The sequence below is a fragment of the Gasterosteus aculeatus genome, chromosome Y (assembly GCF_964276395.1).
Source record: "Gasterosteus aculeatus chromosome Y, fGasAcu3.hap1.1, whole genome shotgun sequence".
NCBI lineage: Eukaryota > Metazoa > Chordata > Actinopteri > Perciformes > Gasterosteidae > Gasterosteus > Gasterosteus aculeatus.
In genome coordinates, this window is record NC_135709.1 from 16,333,834 (window position 1) to 16,345,092 (window position 11,259).

An 11,259-nucleotide genomic window follows, 5' to 3' on the forward strand; every position below is an offset into this window, starting at 1 on the left:
TCACAGACAGAGATCTTGCAGCGTGTGAGCGAGTAACCACGGCAACGACGCACCTGTGCTCATTAACGAGCTGCTGCAAAGGGCAGAGACAGGACAGCGAGTTACACAGAATCCAGACCTCAAACAAATGACATTCAGCGCAAAACTATAACAGCTATCTAAAAAATACAGCGTTTTGACGAGATCCAAGACTCTACCGAACGCATGGATGTGCTTTTTATGTCTGTCCGGTAATAAATACGGCTCCTATGGCCGTTGACAAAACGTGTACCTTCTTGATTTTTTGAGAAATATGTCTGCAGATTTGTATTGGATCCTATGGGGCTTTTGGCAGTGGTTGTGTCACTCTAACACTCCTTAAGCAAAAACTAAAGAACTCTGGGATTCCATGAACGCATTAATCCAATCAGCACAACCATGCCCTCATTAATCTGAAGAAATGAAGCCTCTAGAGTGTATACTTTGGCTGCAAGGACAGAAGTTCCATATTTTTTTAACCAGATTTTGGCGCTGCCTCACACTCTAGCCCTCGAGGTCCCCACTCTAGCAGACGCAATACACACTCATGTAAAAGTCAGAAACGGAGCGAAGAACTAGTGAAACATAATCAGTGATTATGAAAAAAGTACAATAGATATCACCAAGCAGTTTTTTTCATAAAATAGTTGAGACTTGTGTCAACATTTGAAAGTTTAAATGGTGTCTGTAGCTGAAAGATTGGCAAAGCTGAAAAATCTGAAATTTGAAGAAGTTTAGGAGGATTTGAAAACAAACTCCATTTGAAAACCATGTTAAAATATGAATAATTATTGATTTATATAAATTCAAGCTTAAGAGGTAGAAAGCTGAAAAGTCATAGCCCTCAAGCCAGAAAGGAGCTGAACATTTTAATATTTGAAGGATTTTAATAGCTGAAAGTGTGAAGGAGTTGAAAGGTGCCACGGAAGAAATAGAAGAATAAGTTGATTAAACATTCGAAGAACAATACTTGGAATGCATCTAAATGCATTCCAACAATAAAGATTCGAAGAACAATACTTGGAATGCATAATGCATTCCAACAATAAAGATTCGAAGAACAATACTTGGAATGCATAATGCATTCCAACAATAAATATTCGAAGAACAATACTTGCAATAAAGATTCGAAGAACAATACTAATGCATTCCAACAATAAAGATTCGAAGAACAATACTTGGAATGCATCCTTAATGCATTCCAACAATAAAGATTCGAAGAACAATACTTGGAATGCATCCTTAATGCATTCCTACAAATAGAAGACCAAGTTGATTAAAGATTCGAAGAACAATACTTGGAATGCTTAATGTATTCCAACAATTAAACAAGCAACTTCTAGCCTTTTCACTTCTGTTCTACCAGGAAGGCGATGTACAAAATGTATCAGGAACACAGGGAAAGGCTATGCACATGACCTGCCAATAGAAATCTATTGCAATAAGATGATGGAATGGTTTTCAAGAAAACTCCTTTTTTGTTTTTTTCTTATTCGTGTTTTTTTCAATTGGTATATTTCAGCGTCTGAAAAGGTTTGTAATGGACATTTATTTGGCAGTTAAACACCGTCAATTTTAGTCCACTTGTTACGGCCCTTTTGTAGATTCCAGGACAGTAAAACAACAATCAACGACAGGCAACAGAGTCAGGGTAAAAGGGGTCTTTCTGGTTTTTATTATTACACAAAAAGATGGCTCCCAACAGGAGGGAGGGAGATGGTGGAAGATGGGACCTACAGGTTGTGCCAAACAAATGAAATGAATATAACAAAACGAGGCCTAGCTCACCACTGGCTCTTCATCCAAAACAAGTCAACCAAAATACCTTACCTGCTTCTCTATAAAAGGACTAAAGAAAAACGTTACACAGGAGGCAACAACCACTACACCTGGTGTATCTATACAAAGGTACACCTACATGCAAAAATGTACAGGGTACCCTAACTTGCTATGGTCCTCAACCTCCACCTTACAAAACTCCAGTTTTGCTACCAGACAGCTAAAGCTCACGGACAGGAAGACTGGCCACTAGCCCGCAGCGCAGAACACACCCCCTTTTCACTTCTCAGGAGTCTTCCTTTATGGACTGCCACCGGAACTGCTGATTGCTTTCCACCTGTGTTTGGAGTTGGCCAATCAGCGTAATCACTTTGAGAGAGAAACAAATGAGCAGGGGGAAGAATGACAAGAACACATGCAGACCGTCCCCGTCTGGCATGTAACACCACTGAATTTGCTTCTTTTGCCACTGACAAGCTGAGATGGTCATTATACGTCTTTGACCACGATATTGTTGGGACTCCAAAAAGAAATTAAAATGTTTTTCCTTTACCCTTCACTTGCAGTCGGTATTTATTGTGTCATGTGACATGTTGCCAGAATAGAGGGGGGTGCACATGAGTGGGGGCCGGAGCACTGAACTGTGGGATGTAGGCACAACAAAAACACCTCTTTAAAAGAAGATTCCATGGAAGATAAATGAATTACATTTAAAAAAAATACTTTGTCGATTCTCTCAAAATCATATAATGAATTTTAAGGACAGGGAGGCCGCTTTGTGGATTTTCCCTTCCTCACTTACGCACAAAGTCACAGGAGCACATGGCAACACAGCAGAGCAGCCAATAGGAATTCAGTATGCTGCCTCCTGATAAATGATGGTGTGGCTCAGGCGACTGTCTGAGTTGCTAAGCAGTGATGAATAGTGACTGCCGTGTTTCTTCGAGCCAATTAGCCACCAAAGAGCCCCGAGGTGCATCCGGTGCTCAGTCCTCTGTCTCACGGAACACTGTGACGTCTTTGAGTAAACGCTATACAGTCGGTTTATCGTTGTGGGACGAACAAATAGGCCTTTTACATCTGATAAGCATGGATGGAAGAGGTATTACCGTGAACGTTATACATATGTAGAGTAAACTGATGCATCTACCAACCTGCTAAACAGTAGATGTAGAGAGTTTGTAAGAAAATGTCAAGCACAAACATGTTGCAATGCAAGCCGGGAAAGGACGTCTTGAATTTTGTTTACCTTCCTTTTTCAGCCATTTAACTATGCTTCCCTCCTCCATGGTCGGTGAGAGTGCAGGCATTTCCACTTTGACTGGGCTGACACCTACAGGAGAGAAAGAGAATAATACAATTTGTATCAGGCGGCCAAACTACAGCGGAGATATTTACATAAAAAAACAAATCCACAGCCGAGGGTTCAAGCGGCCGCTCACAGCCCTGTGGAGGACACCGGCTCTCCAGGAGGCCACGGCCATCATTGCTTTTCTACAACTAGTCCACGCTGCTACAAAATAGCTGCCGGGTTTATTGCTTAGACATTGCAAAACTAGAAAGGAACATCCTATTATTAAGTCTAGAACTGTGTTCTACGAGCCAGACACTAATCTTAGGACAGCTGTGTACCATCATGCACCAGGGTGAGTTACAACAACAACGACAAACCCTGGTTCACAGCGGAACTCAGAACACTACGCCTGCAAAAGGATCAGGCATTTAGGAGTGGGGACAAAGACTTGTACACAGAGGCAAAATACAAGTTTAGCAAGGCGGTGAGAGATGCTAAACGACTGTACTCTGAGAAACTCCAACAACAGTTCTCAGCAAGTGACTCTGCTTCGGTCTGGAGAGGCCTCAAACACCTCACCAACTACAAGCCAAAAACCCCCCACTCCATGAATGACCTCCGCCTGGCAGACGAGCTCAATGAGTTCTACTGCAGATTTGAAAGACAATGTCCTGATCCCATCCCCCACAGCTCCACCAACCTGCTGCAGTCCCCCTCCCCTCCCTCCCCCAGCCCATCAGGTGCTCACGCCTCTTCATCTATATCACCTTCCCCTCCCCCACCAGCAACGACCCTCTCTATTCTGGAGAGAGACGTTAACCGGCTCTTTAGAAGACTAAATCCCCGTAAGGCAGCCGGTCCGGACTCCGTTTCCCCTCACTCCTTGAAGCATTGTGCTGACCAGCTGTCTCCGGTGTTCACTGACATCTTCAACACCTCCCTGGAGACATGCCACGTACCAGCCTGCTTCAAGGCCTCCACCATCATCCCTGTCCCCAAGAAGCCCAGGATCACAGGACTCAATGACTACAGGCCCGTCGCCCTGACCTCTGTAGTCATGAAGTCATTTGAACGGCTAGTACTGACCCACCTGAAGTCCCTCACTGACCCCCTCCTGGACCCCCCGCAGTTCGCCTACAGAGCCAACAGGTCTGTGGACGATGCTGTCAACATGGCCCTCCACTACATCCTCCAGCATCTGGACTCCCCAGGAACCTACGCCAGGATCCTGTTTGTGGACTTCAGCTCTGCTTTCAACACTATCATCCCGTCTCTGCTGCAGGACAAACTCTCCCAGCTGCACGTGCCCGACTCCACCTGCAAGTGGATCACTGACTTCCTGTCTGACAGGAAGCAGCACGTGAAGCTGGGGAAACATGTCTCAGCCTCTCGGACCATCAGCATCGGTTCTCCCCAAGGCTGCGTTCTCTCCCCTCTGCTCTTCTCCCTGTACACCAACAGCTGCCCCTCCAGCCACCAGTCCGTCAAGCTCCTGAAGTTTGCGGATGACTCCACCCTCATTGGACTAATCTCTGGTGGGGACGAGTCCGCCTACAGGTGGGAGTCTGACCATCTGGTGTCGTGGTGCAGCCAGAACAACCTGGAGCTCAACGCTCTAAAGACAGTGGAGATGGTTGTGGATTTCAGGAGGAACAGAGCCCCACCCTCCCCCATCACCCTGTGTGACTCCCCCGTCACTATTGTGGATTCCTTCCGTTTCCTGGGCTCCATCATCACCCAGGACCTCAAGTGGGAGCTGAACATCAGCTCCATCACCAAGAAGGCTCAGCAGAGGTTGTTCTTCCTGAGGCAGCTGAAGAAACTCAACCTGCCAAAGACGATGATGGTCCACTTCTACACGGCCATCATGGAGTCCATCCTCTGCTCCTCCATCACCGTCTGGTACGCTGCAGCCACAGCCAAGGACAAGGGCAGGCTGCAGCGTGTCATCTGCTCTGCAGAGAGGGTGATCGGCTGCAATCTGCCGTCCCTGCAGGACTTGTTCGCTTCCAGGTCTCTGAAGCGAGCTAAAAAGATCGCGGCCGACCCCTCCCACCCCAGACAAAAACTGTTTGTGCCCCTTCCATCTGGCAGGAGGCTGAGGTCCATCAGGACTACGACCTCCCGCCACACGAACAGTTTCTTCCCGTCGGCAGTCGGGCTCATCAACAGAGCCCGGGCCCCCACTGCCTGACTATAACACTCCACCGGTCACCCCCCCCTCATACTGCACATGCCACTTTAACTGCAATTCATCACTTTGTCACTTGTCACTTTGTCTCTTGTCTGTTACTTGTTTGTTAGTGCACTTTATGCTTAATATTTTTCTTTTTTACTTTTTAATATTTAAATTTTTTTTAACTTTATTCCCTTGTTTTATACTAAACCATAGCCTTATTCTACTAACCCATTGCATTAGCATTTCATTCCACTTTATTTTATTACTTGTGCACTGTTGTCTTGTCTGTCTACTGTCGCGCACTAACCGCCAAGACAAATTCCTTGTATGTTTGACATATTTTGGCTAATAAATGTTTCCTGATTCCTGATTCCTGATTCCTGATTAGACTATGTCCTTGAAATATGATGCTGCTTCGGTACACTTGTGGTTTGGGGATTTTTTTTGGTAGGTTAATAAAATTGGAATTTTACAGTAGTTGTTCATTTCTATCCAATTCAATAGTCTAAATGAAGAAACTAAATATATATATATATATATATATATATATATACATATATATATATATATATATATATATATATAGCCCAGGAATATATATATATATATTATTGTAATTCAAAATCAAATAGCATAAATTGAAACAACATTTGAAAAACACAGGTTGAAGCTGGCATTAATGTTAAGTATATCAGAGGCAATGATTGAGATAGTTTCTCCCCTCAACTTAGGCATTTTAGTAGACATGCTGGATATATTCTCAAAATAACGTTTGCACCGGTGTGATATCTGTTGCATACTGCCATCTCCTGGATATTTGACAATGTCACTATGTTTTGAATTCCATTTTGTTTACATCAATATTTACATTTTAATTCAGAATCAGAAATGAAAGAATACCAGAACTGTTAAAAAAAGATGTCTCTGTTGTTCTGTTCACAGGATAAATAATTCATAAAAACTTGGTATACACTTAATTGCATTAATGACGGTTGCATTCCATTCATTCCCTATGATTGTACTCGTTTGCTTTACCAGCACAGCTTAGAATGGAGCCATCATTTATGTCATTAGTGAAGACCAGTGCTTTGCCTGCTACGACATGTCAAACTGTCTGCAGGAAAAAACTCAAGAAAGGAAGGGCAGCATACTGTCCTTCGCTAACATGCACATTCTTCCAAACAACCAATTATTTTTGACCTGAATTATTTCAACGCGCCCATTTACTAGATGAATGCCTTTGCTCTGATTGCATGAGACTGATAATTAAGTGCTGAGCCGAAACATTTTTATTGGAACTCTCCATTAACATTCCATCCCAAACATGAATGTAGACATTCTGAAATGTGCTCGACTGGATACACTCCAACCCAACACTCATATAGACTGTTGATTTTATCAACACATCTGGGGTCCGTTTCAAATAGGAGGTTTAACAAACTCTGAGTCAAACCCTAAACTCTTGAGTTGATTTACCCTGAGATGGGTAACACTGAGTTTTGGGTTTCAGAACAGCTGTTTAGAGTTGGTTCAATCAACTCGGAGTAGTTTGACTCAGAGTTGAGCGCGTGAAAGAGTATGAAGGCAGCACAAATGGAGCCACGATACTACGATTCACCATGGCAACAACCACAAACAATGGGTCAGCATACTTCACCCCATTTGAGCTAGAAATAGTAATGCAAGTTAATGGCGAGTATGAACCCGTAATTAGAAAGAACACCGCTACTGCAGCAGAAGACAGAGAAACGGCATAAGTTCCAATATAGTATTGTCAGTTAAAATTTAATGTACACACTAACCATACGTTTCACTAATTCCCAGTGGGAAAATGACATTTTTTACACCGTTCTTTTTTACACCGTTCGTTATAATGCACTACACACAGGCTTGAAATACAGACCCATGCTCATATTTAATCACAAGAACAATATCGCTGGTAAAAACTGGTACAATGGAATTGAACCTATAATGTATTTTATTCAGGTGCATCCTGTGGATCTCCTATTTAATGGCATCACTTGTTTGTTTCCGGGGAACAAAAAGGTTTAAAAGACGTTTCAGAGCGATGAACACGTTTCTCACGGCTCTACACACAGCAGCGTTACTAATATTATAATGTTGTAAAGGCAAAACAGTAATACTACACAAAGGATGAGCTTTGACGTGAGAGCATGTCCACGATGAGTGACGTTACTTGTATGAGGACGGGTGAGGTTATGTACATATTTGATGGACTGTAAAGAAAAACGATACCGTTTAAACAAGTAGTTATGGAAATGACAATACATTTAATTCTCTCTCGTATTGAAGTGTAGCAGTGTGGAAATAGGGTTGTCCTGCTACAGTTAACTGCGCCTGCCGACCACTAGGGCGGCAGTACTATATAAAGGCTGCCCCCCTTCTCGCGCCCCACGGAGGCATCATTTCCGGGTCGGGTGTCTGTCTGCACAGAGTGGCGACAGAGTGCTCCGTGCCCCGTCCCCCTTTTTGCTCTTGGGTCCTCTCAACCGGTGGTAAGTGTTCTCCCTCTCCGTGTTAGACCGAACGATATTCTGTGGCTAATGTTATTGTGGTCACAGGTAGATGTCTTCCTGCCGTGTGGGTTTTTCTCTCCCCCCCCTCTCCCTGTGCAGGTTTGACCTGGGAAACAGGTACTTGACTTTAAACTAGCTTCCAAGAGTCTTTGTAGCTTGACAATACTAACCCTATGTTCATTGACAGGGAATGCTCATCAGCTGGCTGAAATCCACCGGGGGTGATTTAAGTGACAACACTCAGTTGATTCGGGCCACTGCTGCTTTGCCTGCAACTTTGCCTGCTGCTTTGCCCGCAACTTTGACTGCTGCTTTGACTGCTGCTTTGCCTGCTGCTTTGACTGCTGCTTTGCCTGCAACTTTGACTGCTGCTTTGCCTGCAACTTTGACTGCTGCTTTGCCTGCAACTTTGCCTGCTGCTTTTCCCGCAACTTTGCCTGCTGCTTTGACTGCTGCTTTGCCTGCAGCTTTGACTGCTGCTTTGCCTGCAACTTTGACTGCTGCTTTGCCTGCAACTGTGACTGCTGCTTTGCCTGCAACTGTGACTGCTGCTTTGCTGAGTAGTTAATCGTTTATTTTGTATTTCTTTTGGTTTGTTCCATTTATTTTCTTTTTTTGTTTGGGTTACGTGAATTGTTTGGGATTAGGATGATTTTTATGTGAATTATTTTCTTTTTCTGTTTTGTGTTGTAAATTTTTGGTTTAATCCTCTTGTAAACCTTCTTTTTTTGTCATCCTTCCCAGCGGCTGTAGGCTGGTGGTGGCGCCGGTGGTGTGGGTGGTGGTGGTCTTCTTCGTGTGTCGTGTCCCATTGGATTGTTGTGCTATCACTGGGTGAACTCTGGTTTGGTTTTCTCTAAGTTTGTTCTATTTATTTTCCTTCCCCTTCACCGGCGCTTCGCACCATTGGGCCTTAGCGATTAGTTTTCTTTTCTTATTTTGTGAGGAATGTTAGATTTTACGGAAATGTATATTTATTGAATAAAAATGTTTTTGTAACCTGGGAACCACGCCCCTGCCTGTTGAGTGAAACGAACCCGCGTGCTTTAAAAGGTCTTGGGCCTATCCCAAGTGGCGTTGCGAAAACCTGCTCCCGACCAGGTTATGTTCACAGGCTCAGTTACCATGGTGACTGACTCACTGTTAGTTAGTAATGCCAGTGCCTCAAACTGTATCTAAACATGTGTCCATTCCTGAATGAGAGAGAAACCGCCGTGGACCACCAGACTATTTCCCTCGTATGCCCCCGTGCAGAGCAGCTAACGTCAATAAATTACATCCCGCCGTCTTTTATGATGCGTATTTATTTCACGTAATCGGAGGTCAAATGTAAGACTCATTTCTCAGGTGGAAATGCAACACGCCAGACCGTCCATTCAAACATATTTGTGTTGGTTAACGTTAGTGTACGGAGAGAGAAAAAACAATAGCACAGTTAACAAATTATGGTTAATGTTTTGAGGTTAACGGAGTTAAGGAAACGATGGCAGCAAATGGCAGCGGCTGCTGATCTGGCGAAGGAGATGGCAACAGCACAATGGCGACTCACCAAGGATCCGCGGTGATCGAAACAAGTGTCTGACATTATCCTGACAAATAAAATCCCTTGACGACCCAGACGCAAGGAGGCCGCCATGTTGTCGTCCTCCGCCGGTGAGACGCGTCTATTTAGGTGCCCATTTATAAACTAACGACAGAAACAAATCCATACTTCAAAAAGAAAATCTATTTTCGAGATTAATCATAAACCATAAAATACTGTTTCGTTTTATTTTTGATAAATTAAAACCTGCTTACTTTGCATAGAGAATACGTTATCTATTTACGATCTGGCATAAAAATAGTAACTCATTTGGGTCCTTCGAGGTCCTTTACACTGTTATTCTATTGCGTTCGAAATTGGTCAAAACCTCCAGACTGACAGATCTACCGCCATCTGCTGGGGAAAACCTAACAGTGCTACTGTGAACAGGATAATTTATAATTATTTCATACAGTCTATGGTTAGATACATGTAAATTACATTCCTAGACATATAATCTATTTTAAACATTGTTGCCCGATTTTTCACTACTTGATGTTTCTTTTATTGAACCTATTGTGCACCACTACCATTACTGTGTAGATCAAGATTTCTGTGATGTGATATAACTGTTATTTATCAAGCTTTTTTTTTAATTAAAAATGAATTGGATGTTTTCAATTTACAACTGTTTGAATGTGAGAAAAAATATTTATTTTCACAAATATGTTTTATATTACAACATAACCATGTGTTTGAACTTTATTTTCCTTTATGAAAGAGGCATATGTAACTTGAGCCTACATGGGACTTTCTCTGCGACAGGGTGTGCAAACAAAAAAATGTTTGCGTGACTAATTGATTTAATGTGAACAGGGAAGAAGAAATTAATTCAGAGAAGGAAATTGGCTTCATAAAAATACATATTTTTCATCAATACTTCCTCATGTTTCTGTCTCATTAATGAATATGTAAATACACCTCTTCACGCAATTATCAATTGTCGATGTGAGCAGAGTGACTTCATTACTAGTTTTTGTGTCATATGAATTTAAAATTTGTATTTTGATTTCAACCTTTGTTTACTTTTTAACCTCTTCAGCCCCACAGACTGTCAAATTGTTATTTCTGTGGGTGATTAACATATTTCCCCCTAAAAGAATTAGAGCTGAATAAGTGACTCAGTTCTCAGATTGATCTGAAATCCTAAAAGGTCCACTTGAGTGTTAAGATGTTAAAACTTAGCTCTGACGGCCGTGATCAAGTGAGGCAGACGCAGACATGTGTCTCCAAATAGCACTTTCCAGGAACTTGGCATTAAAGGGACACACCCACATACCACATTACACAAGTAATATGGCAGATAACCTTTGCAGAAGAAAAAATGAAACTGAGGAAACGCAATCGCCCAACTGAGCAGGCATGAGACACTGATACAAAATCCCAGCCAGCTGTCTTTATGCTCACGTTCCACCTATCTTTTTTTCACTTTCATGTTCCTCCTCCAGCATCTTTCTGACTGAATTAGCACGCCATTTAAATAACAAAATAGGCTTTGTGTGGCTCATTCAAATCTGAAAATAAGCCCCTGGCAAAAACAAATGAAGACAGTTGTGGGCTAATATCTCATATTATTTTTTGGCAAAAAAAGGCAACGATTTAACCTCTGCAGCCCAGTGTAACATATATTGCTAGAATATTACCTTTAGACAGTTGTCTGCACTGTCCTTATCATAATAGTTGTGCAATGTGCAACAAACGAACATTGATACAGTTAGTCACTTGGATTGAGTATCTCTTCACAGCTGCGTGTGTTTTCGCTCTGTCCAAGATCTATTACAACCGGTTTGGGTGCATGTTTCCCTAAATAACATCAGTGTCTGTTATGAATGATCAACAATCATGTGTTGTATATACGAGTTACACGGGT

General features: G+C 42.6%; 2 long non-coding RNA genes across 5 annotated transcripts; one reads left to right on the plus strand and one right to left on the minus strand.

The window, feature by feature from the left end:
* Positions 1–1,670: 1,670 nt before the first annotated feature.
* LOC144391156 (uncharacterized) lies at positions 1,671–9,496 on the minus strand. 4 transcript variants are annotated; one of them, XR_013455046.1, is made up of 4 exons: positions 9,357–9,496; positions 3,047–3,130; positions 2,351–2,438; positions 1,671–2,134 (listed from the first exon to the last, which is right to left on the minus strand). It is a non-coding gene; the product is annotated as an uncharacterized LOC144391156 (long non-coding RNA). The 4 variants fall into 4 exon arrangements; XR_013455044.1 differs by having other exon boundaries at positions 1,671–2,166; XR_013455047.1 differs by lacking the exon at positions 2,351–2,438.
* On the plus strand, positions 7,692–8,131 carry LOC144391157 (uncharacterized). The gene is made up of 3 exons (XR_013455048.1): positions 7,692–7,786; positions 7,853–7,924; positions 7,995–8,131. It is a non-coding gene; the product is annotated as an uncharacterized LOC144391157 (long non-coding RNA).
* Positions 9,497–11,259: the final 1,763 nt, after the last annotated feature.